The sequence below is a fragment of the Schistocerca nitens genome, chromosome 5 (genome assembly GCF_023898315.1).
Source record: "Schistocerca nitens isolate TAMUIC-IGC-003100 chromosome 5, iqSchNite1.1, whole genome shotgun sequence".
Classification (NCBI taxonomy): Eukaryota; Metazoa; Arthropoda; class Insecta; order Orthoptera; family Acrididae; genus Schistocerca; species Schistocerca nitens.
The window spans coordinates 534,476,740-534,498,734 of NC_064618.1; positions in this window are offsets into that span (position 1 = coordinate 534,476,740).

Consider the following 21,995-nt stretch of genomic DNA (forward strand, 5'->3'; position numbering starts at 1 on the left):
GCATTCCTTGAGTGATCTCGTAATTTTGGAAGGCACAATGTATTAACGAAAGTATGCGTTTTTCCTCGGCCCGATGGCATATATCAACAGGATAATGGAACGTGTCACACAGCTCGCAGTGTCCGTGCGAGGTTCGAGGAGCACTAGGACGAGTTTACCATACTCCGCTGGCCACCAGACTACCCGAATTAAAACCCAGTCGAGAATCTGGGAGGACCACCTTTATCAGGCTGTTTGCGTCCTGGATACTCAACCGAGAAATCTAGCGCAACTGGCCACAACACTGGAGTCGGTATGCCTCCACATCCACATTGGTACCTTCCAGAATGTCGCTGATTCCCTTCCTGCACACCTCACAACGGACTTCTGACAGGTGGTCACATTAGTGTGACTCGGCAGTGTAATTAAACTGTGGCAACTTGAAGCAGAGTTGACGGAAAACTATCATATGACAACCCAACCTCATGGGAAAGATATTCAGACGGCGCGCTGCAGTATTTCCGTTGTTTGTAGTATTAGTGTCATGACTTGTCATTAGGCACCACTACTTGTACGGCGACGTAGGGTTGGAACGCAATCATCAGTGTGCAATACAACTGCGAGCAGATCTTTACTCGCATAGCTGTTTTATCAAGACAACAGCTATAGCACTGCTGCTCTTCGCGAACATGGGTGCATTAATGAAACAGGGAGAGGTACTGTTTCCGCACCAGGGTGGAAGAACGTGATTCGGAAGTTTGAATTAACTGGAGTTTTGGGAATTACGTGAGTGCATGGTGTATTTTGGGAATTACTCCTGGAAGAACCGCATAGCCAGCTGCGCCACTAATTGTTGAAGAAGGTACAGTTCCCATGGCTGATAATTCTGGACGCAATGTGCGAGCTTGAAGCAATGGTTCAAATGGCTCTCAGCACTATGGGACTTAACTTCTCACGTCATCAGTCCCCCAGAACTTAGAACTACTTGAACCTAACTAAGCTAAGAACATCACACACATTCCAGACTGTAGCGCCTAGAACCGCTCGGCCACTTCGGCCGGCTTGAAGCAATGCACAAGCTGTGTTACGACAGCTGAACATTCCATGGTCCAGCGTTCTAAAAATCGGCCAGCATTAGAGCAATCTCTAGTGCGGTTTCAGGTTGTCGCGGATGCAGATGGTTGCACAACATTTCTAATCCGGAAGATAAACAAAGCTCGCAATTAACAAATTAACAAATGTTTATCCGTTATTTCTCTTCTGCATGTCTCTCAAGCAGTGAAAGGTTAAGTACATTCATCAAAAACAGTTTTGCATCACCTCGGTTCCGAGAGTTCCGGAACCTGTACAGAAAATTGGAATAAAGATCAACATAAACATCATTTCCGCCCTTCTTATTGCTCATGAAAACTACAGATTGCGTGTTGTACCACCCAACAGCGATACCATCAGTGGTGGTGGTCCAGATTGCAGTACACACCCGTATCTCTAATACCTAGTAGTACGCCCTCTTCCATTGATGCATGCCTGTATTCGTCGTGGCATACTATCCACAAGTTCATCAAGGTACTGTTGGTCCAGACTTTCTTACTCCTCTACGTCGATTCGGCATAGGTACCTCAGAGTGATTGGTGGGTTACGTCGTCCACAAGCAGCCCTTTTGAATCTATCCCAGGCATGTTCGATAGGGTTCATGTCTGGAGAACATGCTGGCCATTCTAGTAAAGTGATGTCGTTATCCTGAAGGAAGTCATTCACAAGATGTGCACGATGGGGGCGCCAATTGTCATCCACGAAGAGGAATGCCTCACCAATATGCTGCCGATATGGTTGCACTATCGCTCGGAGAATGGCACTGACGTATCGTACAGTCGTTACGGCGCCTCCCATGACCACCACCGGCGTACGTCAGCCCCACATAATACCGCCCCAAAACAGCAGACAAACTTGTAAGGTTTTAGCTTTAATTTGGTATGCTGATCGTTACTAATAGCCAATGAAAGCGGGTTGAAAGCTGTGAGCTGTCAGGGGAAGTTAATCTTGCATTACTAAGCAACAGTTTCACGACTGGGTATCTAGTCTAGGTTTACCAAATTCCCAAACAGACTAACATTGATTATAATCTTTTACAGTCATACAACAACCGGTAATATATCTATATATAAAAAAGGAGAATTTAAATAAAAAGAAAGAAATCAGTTTATATTTGCAAATTTATTTGAAGATTGATCATTGAAATTTCAGCATATTATACGTGAGTTATACTGAGCTGGTGCCTTATTTACGATTGTGAAAATGTGAGATTGGAATCTTACGGAACACATAAAATATGGAGCCAAGATTGGGAGACTGGATACAACACTGCATTCATAAAACAACACACAAAGAACATTGAAACACATGCAAGAGAAAGTTAACCACAACCAACAGATTCAAATTTTCAGTCAAAGAAATTACGTTCGTAGCACAATCCTGTCCGTCATGTAATTACCACACACTGGTATACTAAATTCATATTAACTCTTTGTGAAATCTTCCCAAGAAGAATAGCTGAGGGCTACTTTGATGATTCCACCACATGCTTCACGTGGTAAACTTGGTTTACAGAAAGCGTATAACTCCACAGTAAGTTTGATAATAAAATAAATTCGATCGAAAAGCAATTGACAAAAGAAAAACCTTGAACTGGTTACTAACGTCTTACTATTAACCTGATGGGTCAAACAGTTATATAAGCACGTGGTACTGGTCTCGCAAAGTACACCCCACGTGGGTTGAACATAAAGAAAAGTTGCTATATTGAAAATATTGTTAAGACGAGACGTTATAATCACACGAGCATTCGCATTTAAGATTGATCTTAGTTAGAGTTTCTGACCAACACGTGGTTCCACTTTACTCACAAAGTAATGACAAAGCAACTACCGCAAAATAATCTGAACTTGACACGAGAATTACACTACGCTGCAATTTAAGGTAACCTTAGATATTTTAGAGCTAACACGAAATAAAAGTGATTAAATTCTCAGTTAGGCTGAACTTAACAAATCCATTGTCCTACGGACTTAGCAGACACGCGCTTAGCCGGAGATCTTACCATTTCAGACGCTCGCCACCGCCAGACTGCAACTGCCTACCGCCAGACTGCAACTGCCTACCACCCAGCGTGCTTCCTGAGAGTCGCTCACAAAGACAAACGGAAGGGGCCAGAGGGGCAGCTTCCTATACCAACCTGACAACGGACGGACCGGACCATACTAAGAATAGAAACCTCTCTGCTTTTAGGAACCGTAGCTACCTGTTCCGACGTTGGTCCTACTGTTCTCTAGCAGACAGCCTTGTCTGCTACCCTCAAGCATGCAACTACAAACACATTTGATCATTCATCCTCTCACACAGAAGGGAAGGGGGATGACAGTATCTTATCATATACTGTATATCACAGAAAGCGGATGTAGGTTCCGTATGAGACTGTGTGACATGAATTACATATATACTGTGTTTTAAAGTGTAGCAGTGTGACAGATCGTTCTTGTTTACGTGTAAAAGTAACACGTTCCACTACTCAGTCTCCTCCCAGATAGTCAGAAACGCCATAGTAAATTTAGAAGAGGAATTTGTTCCATAAAAGACAACAAATTTGAGAAATTAAACATGAAAGGAATCCAACAGAGACCTTTCATAACCCCAACGCTCCGGGAAAAGACTGTGCAGGGAATTTTCTGGCCATGCTAGGACATTCCCAAGCAGGCTTCTCACACCCTACTTAATCCAAAAGTGTAAAGAAAAGGCAAAAGGTCACCAGCTACTTGCTAAAACACAATAATTTCAAACATCTTTACAATCTACCAATTTCAAAGAGAGAGAAAAAAAAAACACACAATCTGTGACACCTATTTAAAAGATCGTGTAGACCTAATTCGGTCAGCAAGTAAAAACAATGGTTCCTGTGTCATTAATATGAAAACAATTTCTGGTTGTTACCCTTATGGAGTTCACCAGTATTTGCTCATTGCAAGAGCCAACTGATCACAGGCAAATTTATGACTGTTTATTAACAAGCAAAATTTATGAAAATAGCAAAGGTGCCACAGCAATTAAAAAAAAGGTGAAATAACATCAGTATTATAAAGCAGAACATTACAATGCACAATCCGCAAAAGCAAAAAAAAAAATATAAGAGAAAAAACATGTTTTACAAAGCAGTTATCGCAAAAAAGTTCTATATCTTATAAAACTAATAATCTGTAGAATTAACCTAACTATGTGGCACTAATTTAATCACTCTACAATATTTCAGTTAGTTAGCAAACAATGATCACTGTGTCGTTATACTGAAACTACAATAATTGTGTGATTGTTACCCTTAAGGGGTTCCTCACAATAAATATGCCCCATGCAAAGGCTAATCGATCACAGTCCAATGAGAATGAATAGCAATCTGACTGATAAACGAAGCAATGCCACTGCAATGAGTTTACGAAACAAAATATCACAAATCTAATACATAATACAAGAACAAACATTGATCAATAAAACAGTACAATAGTCAACATCTAAAAAAAAACTCCAATAAATAAAACACCTGCAAAATACAAGAGTCAAAGTTTAAAAAAAATATAGAACACCTGCAAAATACAAGAGTCAAAGTTTAAAAAAAATATAGAACACCTGCAAAATACAAGAGTCAGAGTTTAATAAACACCAAAAAATCGAGTCCCTGCAAAACACACGAGTCAAAGTTTCTGTGACAGAAACACACGTATATGCATTGAACTAAGAACCGTATAATCACTGTTCACTGATACACTCACTATTTCCACTGTTCCGAGGCACAATATAAGGGGAGGGGGAGGGGGTTCGTCGCCGCAGCTGTCAGTAGGGATTTTTTGTCCATCTGTTGCGTGCAATCCCGCCGTCTCTGCCCTCTCATGAAGTCTCCCCCGTGTCACGTACATCTCGATTTGGTTCCATGTTTGTGTTGTCAAATTCGTGGGGTATCCTCGATTGACACGCCAGGTTGATATTCCTGGGCAAGGATGACACTTCAATGGCTCTTCTTTTGTGCCACCCTTAGCGACCAGAGAACATCGAACCATGATTTACTGTCGCTTGACAGTAGGCATCCTTCAGGAAATGTCGATAGGCGTCGTTGACGTCTGCAAGTTTCTCTGGACAGTACCTGTCAAAAGGCTCCACGCCCTTTGCGTTGTTTCTCCGCAGCCGTCTCGTCACGGTCGCGTGCGTGTGGTGCGTTGCCAGCAGATGGATTTCCGCGCGGTGGACCGCTCGCCCATCTCAGGTCAACGCCTTCACGAAGGGTCACGCGGGGCAGCCGCCCATTAGGTCCAGGTACAAGGGAAAGTGTTTGCCGGAGTCCTTCTTTTGTTGTCGGCCGCGCTCCCAAAGTGTCCCGGTTGACAGCGTGTCCCACTGGGAAACCCGCCAGTTTACAACTAGTCCGGCTGCTCCCCCTGTCTCGTAAGAGTTTTGCCGGTTCGCTTTCACGTTCTCAACTGCATTCACAGAAATTTTTCATCATCCTTATGTGATTACACAATGTCATACATAATACCACTTAGTATTGTCTTTCACAATTTTTTAGAACAAACGTGAGACTTAATTATTTTTTTTTAAATAAAAAAAAATTAGATGAATCGACAATATAAAATAAAATTTAAATGACTTGACAATGTAAAAAAAATAAAAGTGAAATGACTTGACAATGTAAAAAAATTAAAATTAAATGAACTGACAATATAATATTTAAATCCACATCACTAATGTGGTTCACTTACGTTTTAATAAATCAAGTGCTACTTATTAATTCACTAAAATGAATAGGATTATCCCTTGTGCAAGTATAGGTCAGGACAGCATAGGGTTCACATGTTATTTACACACACACATGCGCACCTGTTGTCTATTCTACAAACTAACTACCCATAAACATGCATTACTCATAATTCTACTTCTATCCACTCCTAGTTAAGCCCACAAGCTACTCCAATTCTATTTCAACACCGTGTATATACCACTACAGCAATGTTCTAATTCGTCCTCTTCTTGACGCTCGCGGCATACGTCTTGTCATATAATGAATATGGAGACTTTCCTTAAACATACACATTAAAAAGAACAATGGTTATTTGCACACCAAAACATTTATACCAGTACACACACCCGAAAAGAGACTCGCAATTATACATTTATCATACTCATATATTCACACATAAGACAGTAAGAAAATTTCATCTAAAATTACGTTATCACAAGAATTAATCACACAGATGGCTCTGAGAAGGTTAAAGATATTTTTATTATACAGGTTATATTACATTTTCTTACCCATTTTGCTGCGATTTCGTTCCTTCTTTAAGTTACCTTTCGCTTCCAAATCAGTTACTTCGCCTGTGGTGGTTATTCTGGATTCATTTCTCATGAATGGCAAAATTGTGGTCACCTCTATTCTGTAAAACAGTATCATCTTAACATATTGAACTTACAACAGACACAAAAGATCCGAATCCTCCTGTAGTTTAAGTGACAAATGTTTTGCTTCATCCTTATTACCTTAAACCAAGCTTTCCTTCGGTCCCATAATCAAAATTATTTAATCATCCTCTACCTTCAAGAGGGAAACTTCCTCAGTACAAATCATATAGGCTGCAGTGCATCCCGCACCAGCGAAAACAGTAAGCTGTAATGCTCACAGCATCAGCAAAACACATAAACGTCGCTTTTCTAGGACAAGTATTAACGCAGAATAATTTTTCAGGCTTTGGCTCAACATCAATCAAGACTACAAAAAGGATCCATATTTCCGTTCCATTCTCCATTTGCTGAAAAACTGCTCGTATTTGACTACCACAATAATATTTCAGAGCCACATAAATTACACAAACCACAATTCTTCTTTCACCTTGAAGGGAATCAATATACTTACGAAATCCACAGACAGCACTTTACGTACTCAGCTATAAAGAACAAAAAAAAGACATATATCATCAATATTAACATATCATCGCATATTGGGAAGCCAATGGTTAAACAATCGTATTATCGCATCCTGTTTTCAAGATTCCAGATTTACTCATTCCTTTCTCAGAGTTCTCCTATCTTAAAATATTCATACAGCACGCATACTATAGTAAGAGATCCTCATTTATACTGACAGATATAGAATAGTAATAGATAGATAGTAGCACTGAAAGCAGAAAATCGGAAACAAGGCTACTAACAGCTGGGGACCTGGGTTTGCCAGACCCATAATACCCACAGATCGGATATTCCCCTGAGTTTTTGCACTAATTAAACAACGATCTTGCTTCTCTCAGGAGCGACTCCATTCAATTTACACAAAAAAAACAAACAGCATTTCACTCGTTCACAAGGAAACCTTTTATGTTCACATTAGAACCAACCTAAATCCTAATTGCACAAGGAGAGAAAAAAAATTAAAATATCACTTCAATCAATCACATAGAAACATCTTTATCATTAATTTTTACCAACATATTAATCAAAATGCATTTATCACAAATGTAAACTAATCAAATCATTCTCCTCTCTATAAATCCTATGTACTCATTTGCCATGTCGCTCATTTGTTCTGATTTGGCGCCTTCTGGGCTGATCATTTGTCATTGCCGGTTTCGTTCATTTCCATTTTCTGGATTATGTCTAGGGTTGGCCGGCCGAATTTCAACATCATGCGGTGCTCCGCCTACAGTCCTATTCCCACCGTATTCATCGTAGCACCGATTCTGGTTGCTGTACCTGTAGCGTTCACGATTCTGTCCACGTCCCCGATCATTTCTGTTGTTCCACCTGTGTTCGCGACTGTCACCCCAGTTTCTATACGGCCTGTCCCGATTATTGTTCCGTTTGCGTCGCGACGACCAGTCACGCCGTTGATTAGTACGACGGCCACGACTGCGATCGCGCTGCTGTGCCCCGTAATAACTTTGTGCCTGATTAGGCGGGCATTCTGCTGTATTGTATTCCAACTCTTGGAGAAGTGTTTTAAACGTTTCCACGTCCTCTTTGCATCGTCCCGCAAGAATGACGTGCCGCAAGTGCATCGGCAATGTGGTGATGCATATCCTAATTAGTTCCGCAGGCCCGTATGGGTCATATAAAAATTGATTTGCCTGCAGCATGTGGTCGAATAGGCGTGCAGGGCTGCCGAAACCAGACTGGTTCAAATTTGGCAGCATAATTATGCCATGTTTGACCCTATCTTGTGCCGCTTCCGACCAATAGGTGGAGAGAAAGGCTTGTCGAAACTCCCGAGTGGAGTTGCAGTGACGCGCTGCCGACCTCATGCGAATCGCCGGTTCGCCTTCCAAATAGCCACACATATATTCTATCTTATGTGAACTTGCCCAGTCGGGGGGAAGACAAAACTCAAATTGCTCGAGCCATGCTCATGGATGTATTCCTTTTTGCGAATTTCGGAATATCTCAAACTTTCTTACCGTAAGGAAATGTTTGAAATCAAATCCCCGCATTTCCTCCTGGCGAGGCCCTTGTATGTTTCTATTTGTCTCATGTCTGCCCCTCAAATTACATTCTTCCCTGTCGTCAAAATCTCCCTCGTGGCCGGAGTCCCTCTCTGCACTGTTCGTACGGCTATTTTTAGTGCTATTGGCGAGTTCGGAATCACACGCCATGCGGTTTTCCAGATGCGCCACGCGTTCTTGTAATTCGGCTGTTACAGCTCTGTGTTGCCTGTTCACTTCGAATTGTCCCTTCTGAAATTTAAGAAGCGAACGCACTTCTTTGGTCTCTGCGGCCGCTACCGGTGTAGTATTGTTCTCGCTTTCCGTCAGCTTCATCGTGCCTACAATGTCCGCTAATGCCGCAATCTTATCATCTATTTGTCTCTTGTCCTCCGCCCCAGTCTGCTTCAATTGTTCAACCTGCTGTTCCAACGCGTGGATCGCTAAACTGTTGTCCGCTATTGTGTTGCTAACGGACGTGGGACAATGCGTTTCCGCCTCTTGGACCCTCGAGAGTACCTGCTGGTGTTCCCTTTGGCATTCTTCCCTCAGCTCTTGGAAATTCCTAAGTAGCCGTTCTTCGCTTTCTTTAGATTCGGCCTCGCCATTCCGCTTGCTCTGTTCTAGGGCTTGCAGACGGTCATCGATTTGTTCAAATGTACGGCCTAATTCTTTCATAATATCACTTTTTGTTTCACTTGCCAGATTGTTTATTCTTTGTGAGATATCATCCGACACTCTCTGCATCGACTTGTCGACTTTATTTGTCTGCTGGATCAGTTTTTCGTCTATTTGTTCGCCTAGCTCACGGATCGATTTTTCGGATGATTCCTTTTGTTCTCGGAACGATTTTTCTGATTTCTGCGTCATTTGTTCGCCTAGCTCGCGGATCGATTTTTCAGATTTCTGCGTCATTTGTTCGCCTAGCTCGCGGATCGATTTTTCGGATGATTCTTTTTGTTCTCGGAACGATTTTTCTAATTTCTCTGCGTTTTCTTTATTTTGTTGCAATAAAGCTTTCATGAGTTCTGCCAAATCAATTTGGTTAGTTGGAGGCAAATTAATTTCTGGCTCTGATGTGAGCCCGTTCGTGCTGTTTTGCATTTCCTCTGAAGCATTCCCCAATGTATTTTCGGAACCGTCTGACGCGTTAATATTCGAAATCAAATTATCCCCATAGTCCATGTTGCTTAAGTTGTCGGACCGCTTACTTTTAGCTTGGTTACGTGTCAGCATTAGTGCAATTTACACCCAGTACGCAACACACTAATCACAATAAATGTGTCCCCCAAAAATTACGACAGTCACACGAAAGATACTCAACCTAGTACGCACTTTTTCACACGCGAAACAAATTTTTCTCTTTGATCGAAACAGTGGAATTTACAAGCGAGAGAAAAAAAACCACACACACACATATAAAACACACAAATATAGAAAACACACAAATATAGAAAACAAAACAAGACAAACAACGCAACGCCGATCAACAACGCCGTGAATCTTTTGAAAGTCTGCTCAGAACAACGCAGAAGTTGTTTGAGCGCTGTAGGGAAAAAAAATTAAGATTATACAACGCTCGCAATCTAACGTATCAGAGATTCCAGAGTCTAGCGGAATCACAGAACAGGGTCGCCATGTGTAAGGTTTTAGCTTTAATTTGGTATGCTGATCGTTACTAATAGCCAATGAAAGCGGGTTGAAAGCTGTGAGCTGTCAGGGGAAGTTAATCTTGCATTACTAAGCAACAGTTTCACGACTGGGTATCTAGTCTAGGTTTACCAAATTCCCAAACAGACTAACATTGATTATAATCTTTTACAGTCATACAACAACCGGTAATATATCTATATATAAAAAAGGAGAATTTAAATAAAAAGAAAGAAATCAGTTTATATTTGCAAATTTATTTGAAGATTGATCATTGAAATTTCAGCATATTATACGTGAGTTATACTGAGCTGGTGCCTTATTTACGATTGTGAAAATGTGAGATTGGAATCTTACGGAACACATAAAATATGGAGCCAAGATTGGGAGACTGGATACAACACTGCATTCATAAAACAACACACAAAGAACATTGAAACACATGCAAGAGAAAGTTAACCACAACCAACAGATTCAAATTTTCAGTCAAAGAAATTACGTTCGTAGCACAATCCTGTCCGTCATGTAATTACCACACACTGGTATACTAAATTCATATTAACTCTTTGTGAAATCTTCCCAAGAAGAATAGCTGAGGGCTACTTTGATGATTCCACCACATGCTTCACGTGGTAAACTTGGTTTACAGAAAGCGTATAACTCCACAGTAAGTTTGATAATAAAATAAATTCGATCGAAAAGCAATTGACAAAAGAAAAACCTTGAACTGGTTACTAACGTCTTACTATTAACCTGATGGGTCAAACAGTTATATAAGCACGTGGTACTGGTCTCGCAAAGTACACCCCACGTGGGTTGAACATAAAGAAAAGTTGCTATATTGAAAATATTGTTAAGACGAGACGTTATAATCACACGAGCATTCGCATTTAAGATTGATCTTAGTTAGAGTTTCTGACCAACACGTGGTTCCACTTTACTCACAAAGTAATGACAAAGCAACTACCGCAAAATAATCTGAACTTGACACGAGAATTACACTACGCTGCAATTTAAGGTAACCTTAGATATTTTAGAGCTAACACGAAATAAAAGTGATTAAATTCTCAGTTAGGCTGAACTTAACAAATCCATTGTCCTACGGACTTAGCAGACACGCGCTTAGCCGGAGATCTTACCATTTCAGACGCTCGCCACCGCCAGACTGCAACTGCCTACCGCCAGACTGCAACTGCCTACCACCCAGCGTGCTTCCTGAGAGTCGCTCACAAAGACAAACGGAAGGGGCCAGAGGGGCAGCTTCCTATACCAACCTGACAACGGACGGACCGGACCATACTAAGAATAGAAACCTCTCTGCTTTTAGGAACCGTAGCTACCTGTTCCGACGTTGGTCCTACTGTTCTCTAGCAGACAGCCTTGTCTGCTACCCTCAAGCATGCAACTACAAACACATTTGATCATTCATCCTCTCACACAGAAGGGAAGGGGGATGACAGTATCTTATCATATACTGTATATCACAGAAAGCGGATGTAGGTTCCGTATGAGACTGTGTGACATGAATTACATATATACTGTGTTTTAAAGTGTAGTAGTGTGACAGATCGTTCTTGTTTACGTGTAAAAGTAACACGTTCCACTACTCAGTCTCCTCCCAGATAGTCAGAAACGCCATAGTAAATTTAGAAGAGGAATTTGTTCCATAAAAGACAACAAATTTGAGAAATTAAACATGAAAGGAATCCATCAGAGACCTTTCAAACTCCAACTTTCTGCAGTCGCTGGATAGTGGGTCTAAGGCGTTCAGCCCGACCGGGTTGCCTCCGAACACGTATCTCACGATTGTCTGATCACTCATCGGTGAAGAGAACGTGATGCAAATCCTGGACGGTCCATTTGGCACGTTGTTGGCCCCATCTGTACAGCGCTGCATGGTGTTGTGTTTGCACAGATGGACCTCGCCGTGGACGTCGGGAGTGAAGTTGCGCATTGCGTAGCCTACTGCACGCATTTTGAGTTGTAACACGACGTCCTGTGGCTGCACGAAAGGCATTATTCAACATGGTGGCGTTGCTATCAGGTTTCCTCCGAGCCATAATCCACAGGTAGCGGTCATCCACTCCAGTAGTATCCCTTGGGCGGCCTTAGCGAGGCATGTCATCGACAGTTCCTGTCTCTCTGTACCTCCTCTATGTCCGAACAACATCGCTTTGGTTCAGTCCGAGACGCCTGGACACTTCCCTTGTTGAGAGCCCTTCCTGGCATAAAGTAACAACGCGGACGTGATTGAATCGCGGTATTGGCCGTCTAGGCACGGTTGAACTACAGACAACACGTGCCGTGCACCTCCTTCCTGGTGGAATGACGGGAACTGATCGGCTGTCGGACACCCTCCGTCTAATAGGCACCGCTCATGCATGGTTGTTTAAATCTTTGGGCGGGTTTAGTAACATTTCTGAAGTGTCAAAGGGATTGTGTCTGTGATACAATATCGACAGGCAACGTCTATCTTCAGGCGTTCTGGGAACCGGGGTGATGCAAAACTTTTTTAGATGTGTGTATAACCACCCTGTTGTACTTCTGCAACTCCTTTGACTTTGAAACAACCTCAGTAAGTCGTCTTCCACGTGTTTCGCCAGCTTCCAAACAGAGCTGTCTCACGTTAGGGCAAACAGTTCTTTGCATCTTGCTGCAAGTACGTGCCGCACTTGCCAGTTGCCAGAGGCCTGCCTCAAACTTGCAAAATTTTTGTTTGTTTCCGGAACGAAAATGTCAGCGTCGAAAGGAAGAATGGCACAAAGACACATCGGCTGAAATAAGTGTATCACTCGAAGCCCTAAATAATTGACCATCGTGAGCCAAGGAAGTGCGAAACGAAACTTAACGATTACTTTGTTTCACAAGGATCGGAACTAGAAGGTAGTACAGACTTCTTTAAATTTCAGCTGATTTTTTTTTGTTATCTTAAACATGATTGCATTAAATTTGTAATAAAAGTAATAAATACTTTTTGCAAATATCGAAAAGTAATTAAAACGGCAATTTATTTCTGATACAGTTTGCCGGATTTTTGGATCCTATTTTTCAGTACTTGATTTTACAGAAGACGAGAGATGTTCGCAAACAGATTTCGCAAAAAGATTTCAATCTGAGCGAAGGTCTCTGATTTTAGTACATTCTTATGACTACCTGACATCGTCAACGAAACCAGGGGGCGATTTTGTATATTTGAGAGTGTAGTAACTTTTTATAACACTTTGTTGCCTAGATCGCAAGTTTTGTTACATCGATAATCAGTTTCAATCAGTTCAATGGCCATCTTCAGACCTGTAAAGGTTTACAGCGAAGTGCTGTTCAATACACCTTATCCAAATCGAAACTGTTGTAATACAGTTAAGTAGAGTATATAACCTATACAGTAATATCAACGCCACAGCATGTTTGTGAACAACACGCAAGAAATGTAGTACTTTACGGAACTCATCCGCATTCATAATTAACAGTACACCATTGTGCTGTAGGTACACTACCCATCGTTAATCCCATAACTTGCAACGTATTAGACGTTGTATAGAGTACTGAGCCCTCTCACATAGTGCGAAACATCGGCACAGAATTCCAGGTGTATGATGGATGATCTTACACTTTCTGGGGTAATAACCATAAGTAATATAACACGCCTCCCTGCTTGGCATGGGAACCAATTGAAGTTGTCCCGCTGACTGAAACAAGCAAACTAACTGCCACAGATCATATAGACCTCAAGTCGTAGTTATTGTCACCAGGTGGCAGTACAGTATGATATATATAACAAATGAGGTTACACTACTGCATATTCCGATATAAATTGAATAAAATACACCTCTTACCTAACATTTATTAGTAGCCATTAGACTATATGTCACACATAACAGCCCGCATCTCGTGGCCGTGCGGTAGCGTTCTCGCTTCCCACGCCCGGGTTCCCGGGTTCGATTCCCGGCGGGGTCAGGGATTTTCTCTGCCTCGTGATGGCTGGGTGTTGTGTGCTGTCCTTAGGTTAGTTAGGTTTAAGTAGTTCTAAGTTCTAGGGGACTTATGACCACAGCAGTTGAGTCCCATAGTGCTCAGAGCCATTTGAACCATTTATTTTTCACACATAACAGTACATTATAGAATACAATGGAACTTGTTACATAAGTTAAAATACTTAAGGGATACGCTCCACAGATATCTCAGGTATGAGGTTCAATCTAGTTTATCAAAATTTGTTGTATGAAAACGCCATGGGACGGAGTAGTACCAGTGTAAAAACTGTATTTAAACAACCTGACATCTAATAATATGTTAAAAACTTATAACATATAAGCTGGGCACCTGGTGACTATAACTATGACTTTAAGGTCCAAATGATGTACGACAGTTAGCTTGCCTGCCTCCATCACGAGGACAATTTCAACTGTTTCGCATGTTTGGTTACAGATATTATCTGAGAAAATATAAGGTCATCATAGACATGGGATTCTGCACCTTTTTCTTGCACTGTGTGAGAGTGCTCAGTAATATGCAGTATCTTGCAATATCTCGGACTCTGAATAGTTGATGTACGTTAAGCGCAGTGGTGTAATGCTGATGATAATTTCGGATGAGTTCCGTGTAGTACGTAAACATGCTATTAGTTACTTCACAGCACTGGTATTACTGTGTAGGTTATATACTCTTCTTCATTCTATTACAACATTTTCGGTTTGGATAAGATGTACTGAACTCCATTTTGTCGTAAACCTTTAAAGATCTGAAGATGGCCATTGAAGTGGCTGAAACTGGTTATGTATGTAACAAAACTTACGCTCTAGGCAACAAAGCGTTCTAAATGGGTGCTACACTCTCTTTAACACATTCAACAGTGTTTCTCGATTAATTAAATACGTTTCCTTCTATATCCTTTTCTTCAACCCGAAAAAATTTGTTTCTTAGCCTTCACAGCTTTTCTTCAGTAATAATAACGCAACAACGGTAGCGGCTGCTCTGGTTGTTAAGCATGACGCTGTGAACTCTCTGTTAACTATTTCACAAAGCGATTCTAGAGGAAACAGTAAACCAATTACTTGCAGCAAGTTCCTGAAATTAACTTGCACAAGCGACCTTCAGAAGTAAATCTCCGCAAGTTTTCTATCTAATGTAAAAACGTTAGCAATTTCTTTCCACCATGTTATATGCTGAAGTTACTTGCTGCTGGATACACGTCTTCGTGCAATCACAGTTCATCTATTTTGATTCGATATACAAATGTTTCAGCATTTTGTACGCTACCTCGAATGACCTTTGGACAATTTTTCTGTCTCATATAACGGTGTCAGTAATTTTGTGTTGGTAGTGATATAACTTATCTACCAGACTTTAACTTTCTTGTAATACTTCCACGTGTTGATGCCTTTATTACCATTGCCTTAGACGTGTTAAAACGCCTGTTTTATTTACTGTGGTAGTTTTAATAGTTACATACGCATATTACTTGTGGAAATTGGGAAAATAGCTTTTTGTTTTGAGGACACCGTATTCGCCGTCGACTGTGAACAATATTTACTTCACAGTTGCAATTTCGACACTGTAAAATAAATAACTTCTTCAGACAACGGCGAATATGACGTCCTTTAAAAAATTCTACGGAACAGTGAACCTCGACTATGAGAAGTAAATCATATTAAAATAATGTTCATTGCTCGAAAATGGGAAACGCTAGGGTCAGCTGCTGAAGACGAAAATGTGTAGTAAAGCATGAAGATTGACGAAGACATCATTAACGACAGAGCCCAAGCTTAGTTTGGGAAAGGATGAGAAGCAAATCGGCCATATCCTTTGAATGGGAACTATTCCAGCATTTGCCTCCACGTTTCATGGAAACAACGAAAAACCTACTTTTGCATGTACGGACAGGGATTAGAATTGTCGTCCTCCAGAATACGGCTCCGGCAGCATCTAGCTCATTGCAAAATTTCTTAGATGACAGGGGTCGTAGTTAACCCTCTCAAATTGTCGTTGTGGACAGGCAGATCACGATGAAGGAAATCAGATCTGGATAACAACAACCATTGACTAGCCAAGCCATCCAGAAATATTGAGTACAAAAACTGCCGTCCCGTAATTGTATTCATGCTCATAGCATGTCTAGAAATATGGGCTCCGGAACGTAACTATTGGACACCCGGGCTAATGAGTCTTAGTACACGTTGGTACATCCTGGTGATAGGGTACGAGTATGTCTAACACAGACGATGAATCCAACTTGCTAACATGGAAATGTTCGATTTGGTTGTGGAGGTAGGTCCCACTCAGGCAGCGTGAATTTTTACAGATGATGAAATAGGGTTTCTCATGAGCTGTTGTACAAAAACACAATATTAGAATTCGAGAAAAATTTTATATTCTTTCAATCGAACTGTTTTTTCTACATATCTCACAGTTTTAGAAACGAGTTTTCTTTTATGGCGGATCGTAATAAGATATTCTTTAACTTACAACGCAAGAGTCAAGGACTTTTCTATTAGTACCTCAAACATTGTATAATGATTTTTCGAAATATTATGCCTTTTGTCGTATGTCTTATTTTCCATTATGAGTGAACACCGTTTGCTTGGATACAAACATTTTACTGTGGAAATCTCTACCCGTAACCCTGGACTCCCATTGCTGACCAAGCCAACATTTATGCGGAAAGTTTCAAGCAGGAAAAACGATGTTTTAATGATACGTTACTTAGTATATCGTAGTAATTGTATGGCGTATGATTTCTGAGAATCCGTATCAGATACTTGCCTCATAGATAGTAACATTTCCTCAAAGGTCTTGTAGCCTTCCGTAAGTGATCTCTCAATTAGCCTTCTACAGGATAGATTGTAAAATTTCCTCAAAGGTCTTGTAGTCTTCCGTAATTGATCTCTAAATTAGCTTTCTACAGGCTGGAGTTGTTATTGATTTATTGGCGTCCTTTACGTGACGCCATTTCTCAGAATACGTTTCAAGTATATTTATGATTATTCACTCACTCCTTGTCAAGAGATAAGAAACTTGGTGGAAAGAGTAATGAATGCATATTAAAATAACCTGCACTTCCTGCTAAAATACTAAATAATATACTAATATCAAAAGTCAAGACATGAAACTGTACTGCAGACAAAATTCAATTTTCTAGTGACAAAACTAACTTAACCAGAGCTGTTTATAGGAGATTTTACCTGTCTACGGGTGCCCGACTTTCTTCTTACTCTGTACAAGACGTAAAGGCTATAGATGTCATGTAGATGCTGAGAGGAGATACAAAGCAAGAGAAAGAGCAGGAGGCAAAATTAAAGAGATTTCATGGTGGATTCTTTACGGGCGGTCGGTTCTGAAAAATTGAAATTGTGCACGGAGGTCCAACGCATGCAGGAAACCGGACGCTTATAATGTCCCGCTAGCCATTACATTAGTGTAGCTTTGCCTCCTCCTTTTTTTTCTTCTGGCGTCTCGTAGAACAAGCAGGTTGGAATCGGTGGACGGGATGGGAAAGACGATCGAGGAGCTGGTTCTGGTCTCTTAAAACGCCAGAACACACACGAAGAGGACATAAAACTAACGTTATACATACGTGCGGGTGTTGTGTATGGGGACGGCTGCCTTATGAATGGCCCTATAACTGGGCCTACGGCGCGCTGTTAAAACTGAGAGGCCCGCTTAATATAAAATGACCGCAGCTTAAAACGCCCGGGTAATAAATGTCGCGAGTTTATCTGTTTCCTATGAAGACATGGACTTTAGAACGAAAGGAATTACCCGACGTCCCTAAATACTTCGACGACGGCCGCTCCACATTTATCTGAAACGGAAGTTATTTGTGGGCCGCCGTTGGGAAACACGGAAGTCCACGACGGCAGTAATTCGTGTCTCGCGCCCGTATAGGAGTCCTTGAGCACCCGACGTGGCTCTCCCACAAAACAGAAGACAAGGTGACTAACTCGATACGTTATCACCAGGCACACTGAGAGCGCCACAAATCTTTTAGGAAACATTTGCACCGTCGATAAGAACAGAACTGCGCTTTTTTCCTCATTTCCTTCAAGTCACCCGTCGCACTGTGACAGATCGACGCCGATTAGCACAGTGGACCTGGGATGCTGTTTATTGGTGAGAAAATTTCGGGTTCGATTTCCGGTGATTGCATCACACTTGTCACATGCAAACAGTGTAGAAGGTGAGTATTCTAGGTTTCAAGAAGTCCCTTGCGGTGTTGCTTCCTTAATTTGGCATCGTTCTTACATGCAATTAATGGAGACAGCGATAAAACGAATTCTCCCTGTAGACTGTGCCCTACAAAGGGTTATTAAGTGCTTGGACATAAGATCACGTTACATGTTACTCAATGACAACACCCCGTCAACCAAAGAAATTACGGAGGAAATTAGCGAACAAATTTCAGATTAACTGACAATTAATGTGGTACAGCAGAATTTTCAGGTACATTAGAAGCTACAGGGTGTTGTAGTATCGACACAGTTAAGTGTGTCGCACATGAAAGTGCGTATAAATACATCATTTTCCAAACGGCTTATGATGTCGAAGAAAGACATGAGCAATAACAGCAAGAGAAGCCACACAGTATATATATGCTGTTATTGCTCATGTCAAGGCGTAATGGGTCTGAGCCACACTGTAATATATATATATATATATATATATATATATATATATATATATATATATATATATAATGCCTTTCTCTACCGATATACTGAAGCAATTATTACTCCATCAAGTGGAGCGTTACGGATATAGAGAGTCTCGGAAAAAAGGAAATATATCCCTAACGTTCTTACAGTGATCCCGTTAATACGTTTACAAAAGGACGTGAGAAATTATCGTAACATAGGAGGCCATAGTGGCCACCCGATACTCGTAATGCTATGTGGTTGTATAGGTTAATATAGGTGAAACTGCTCTCTGCTAGTATGTGTGATTCTCTCATTTAGAAAATTTGGCAGTTTTTTTGTGAATACGTCAGTAATCATCAAATCGACGAGTTCAATGTGATTATATTTTCCTGTTTAGAGCAGAAATGAAAAAGCGGTGGTTTGCAGAATATGTAAACAAGGGGCAAATACACCAAAGACCATGCAAGAGACTTTGAAAAGTTTGGTCGGAATTACTGTTTAATTCCAGTAAGCTTAAGTCACAAAAATTTGTTATGATTGGTTCATCGCATGTGTTCAGGGGCAGAAGCATGCCAATCTTTTTTTTTTATTATGGTCCTTATACACTTTACCTTTCACGCCTCTTACCTCTGATCGTTCACGTATCGCATTTACGAAATTAATCGTTCCCTAATTGTACCTGTGAATCCAACTACAATATAAATACAGACATTTCATTCTCATTTCAAACTAAATTAATGAATTCCTTGAGTCGTGCCACCAAACCGTCACAGACGTCTTTTACCATGTGAGATATCCCTGAGAACTGCACTTTAAGGATGTAAATCGAACTTCTGTGTGAATCAACACTAGCCAAAAACTGTAAAAAATGACTCTTACACAATCACTCACATTTGTAATTGGTCTTACCAATCTTTGGACAAATTATTTTTAAATTATGTATTGAAAATTGTATTTCAGAGTTCTCGAAAAGGAATGTATCCAGCATCATTTCACGAGTTAAAAGTTTCAGAAGCTGTTCACTTACTTAAAAAAGCCGGACAGGTGAGTGTAGGATTTGGACTTTGAGGTTCCCGTACAAACTTAATTATGTATATAGGTAGTAACAGTAATTTCTTGTGACTAAGTGGATTGGTGCAAGTCTTTCTGTCGGACGCCACTGCGGCGACATGCGTGTCCCTAACTCACCCCTATTATCCAACTGGGGAAACGTGACCCAAGTGGTTCGCGCCGTTTCTGAGTTTCTTGGTGCTGAAGCTAGCCACTCGGGCTGTTGCGCACGGAAATGCGAGAACTTACAAGCGCTAAAATGTGGCAGTGCAGAGACATCTGTGGGTCCGTGAGTTACCACTTGTCCGAATACTCTTTACTATCTACAACTTACCTATTTCGGAAGTGAGCAAAAGCTACGTTTGTTTGGCTCTCCTTCATTACTCTTACAAGTTATTCAGGCTATTTCTGACGAACCTGTGTATCTCTTTTTTTCGTCGTTTGGGCCGTGCAGGTATCAAATGATACCTCTTTAAGTTTGTAGTTGAAAATTTCACTCAGTTTTTTAGTACAGAGTGTGGCCAGTCCCCTGACTGAAAACGTTGAGCTACATCCAGATATCGCTAAATCACCAGTCTCGACATATATGTAGATAGTTCATCTACACTCCTGGAAATTGAAATAAGAACACCGTGAATTCATTGTCCCAGGAAGGGGAAACTTTATTGACACATTCCTGGGGTCAGATACATCACATGATCACACTGACAGAACCACAGGCACATAGACACAGGCAACAGAGCATGCACAATGTCGGCACTAGTACAGTGTATATCCACCTTTCGCAGCAATGCAGGCTGCTATTCTCCCATGGAGACGATCGTAGAGATGCTGGATGTAGTCCTGTGGAACGGCTTGCCATGCCATTTCCACCTGGCGCCTCAGTTGGACCAGCGTTCGTGCTGGACGTGCAGACCGCGTGAGACGACGCTTCATCCAGTCCCAAACATGCTCAATGGGGGACAGATCCGGAGATCTTGCTGGCCAGGGTAGTTGACTTACACCTTCTAGAGCACGTTGGGTGGCACGGGATACATGCGGACGTGCATTGTCCTGTTGGAACAGCAAGTTCCCTTGCCGGTCTAGGAATGGTAGAACGATGGGTTCGATGACGGTTTGGATGTACCGTGCACTAGTCAGTGTCCCCTCGACGATCACCAGTGGTGTACGGCCAGTGTAGGAGATCGCTCCCCACACCATGATGCCGGGTGTTGGCCCTGTGTGCCTCGGTCGTATGCAGTCCTGATTGTGGCGCTCACCTGCACGGCGCCAAACACGCATACGACCATCATTGGCACCAAGGCAGAAGCGACTCTCATCGCTGAAGACGACACGTCTCCATTCGTCCCTCCATTCACGCCTGTCGCGACACCACTGGAGGCGGGCTGCACGATGTTGGGGCGTGAGCGGAAGACGGCCTAACGGTGTGCGGGACCGTAGCCCAGCTTCATGGAGACGGTTGCGAATGGTCCTCGCCGATACCCCAGGAGCAACAGTGTCCCTAATTTGCTTGGGAAGTGGCGGTGCGGTCCCCTACGGCACTGCGTAGGATCCTACGGTCTTGGCGTGCATCCGTGCGTCGCTGCGGTCCGGTCCCAGGTCGACGGGCACGTGCACCTTCCGCCGACCACTGGCGACAACATCGATGTACTGTGGAGACCTCACGCCCCACGTGTTGAGCAATTCGGCGGTACGTCCACCCGGCCTCCCGCATGCCCACTATACGCCCTCGCTCAAAGTCCGTCAACTGCACATACGGTTCACGTCCACGCTGTCGCGGCATGCTACCAGTGTTAAAGACTGCGATGGAGCTCAGTATGCCACGGCAAACTGGCTGACACTGACGGCGGCGGTGCACAAATGCTGCGCAGCTAGCGCCATTCGACGGCCAACACCGCGGTTCCTGGTGTGTCCGCTGTGCCGTGCGTGTGATCATTGCTTGTACAGCCCTCTCGCAGTGTCCGGAGCAAGTATGGTGGGTCTGACACACCGGTGTCAATGTGTTCTTTTTTCCATTTCCAGGAGTGTATATGTTTTGATGAGTGAGTTAAGTACTAAAACATGTGGCATATAGGTGAGCTGACTCTGGAGGAGGCGAGCAAGTATTTGAACTCGATAACGAGCCTTGGGTACGCAACAACGGCATGTAACTTGCATCTCGGTTGCAGGGTCTAAAGATGTA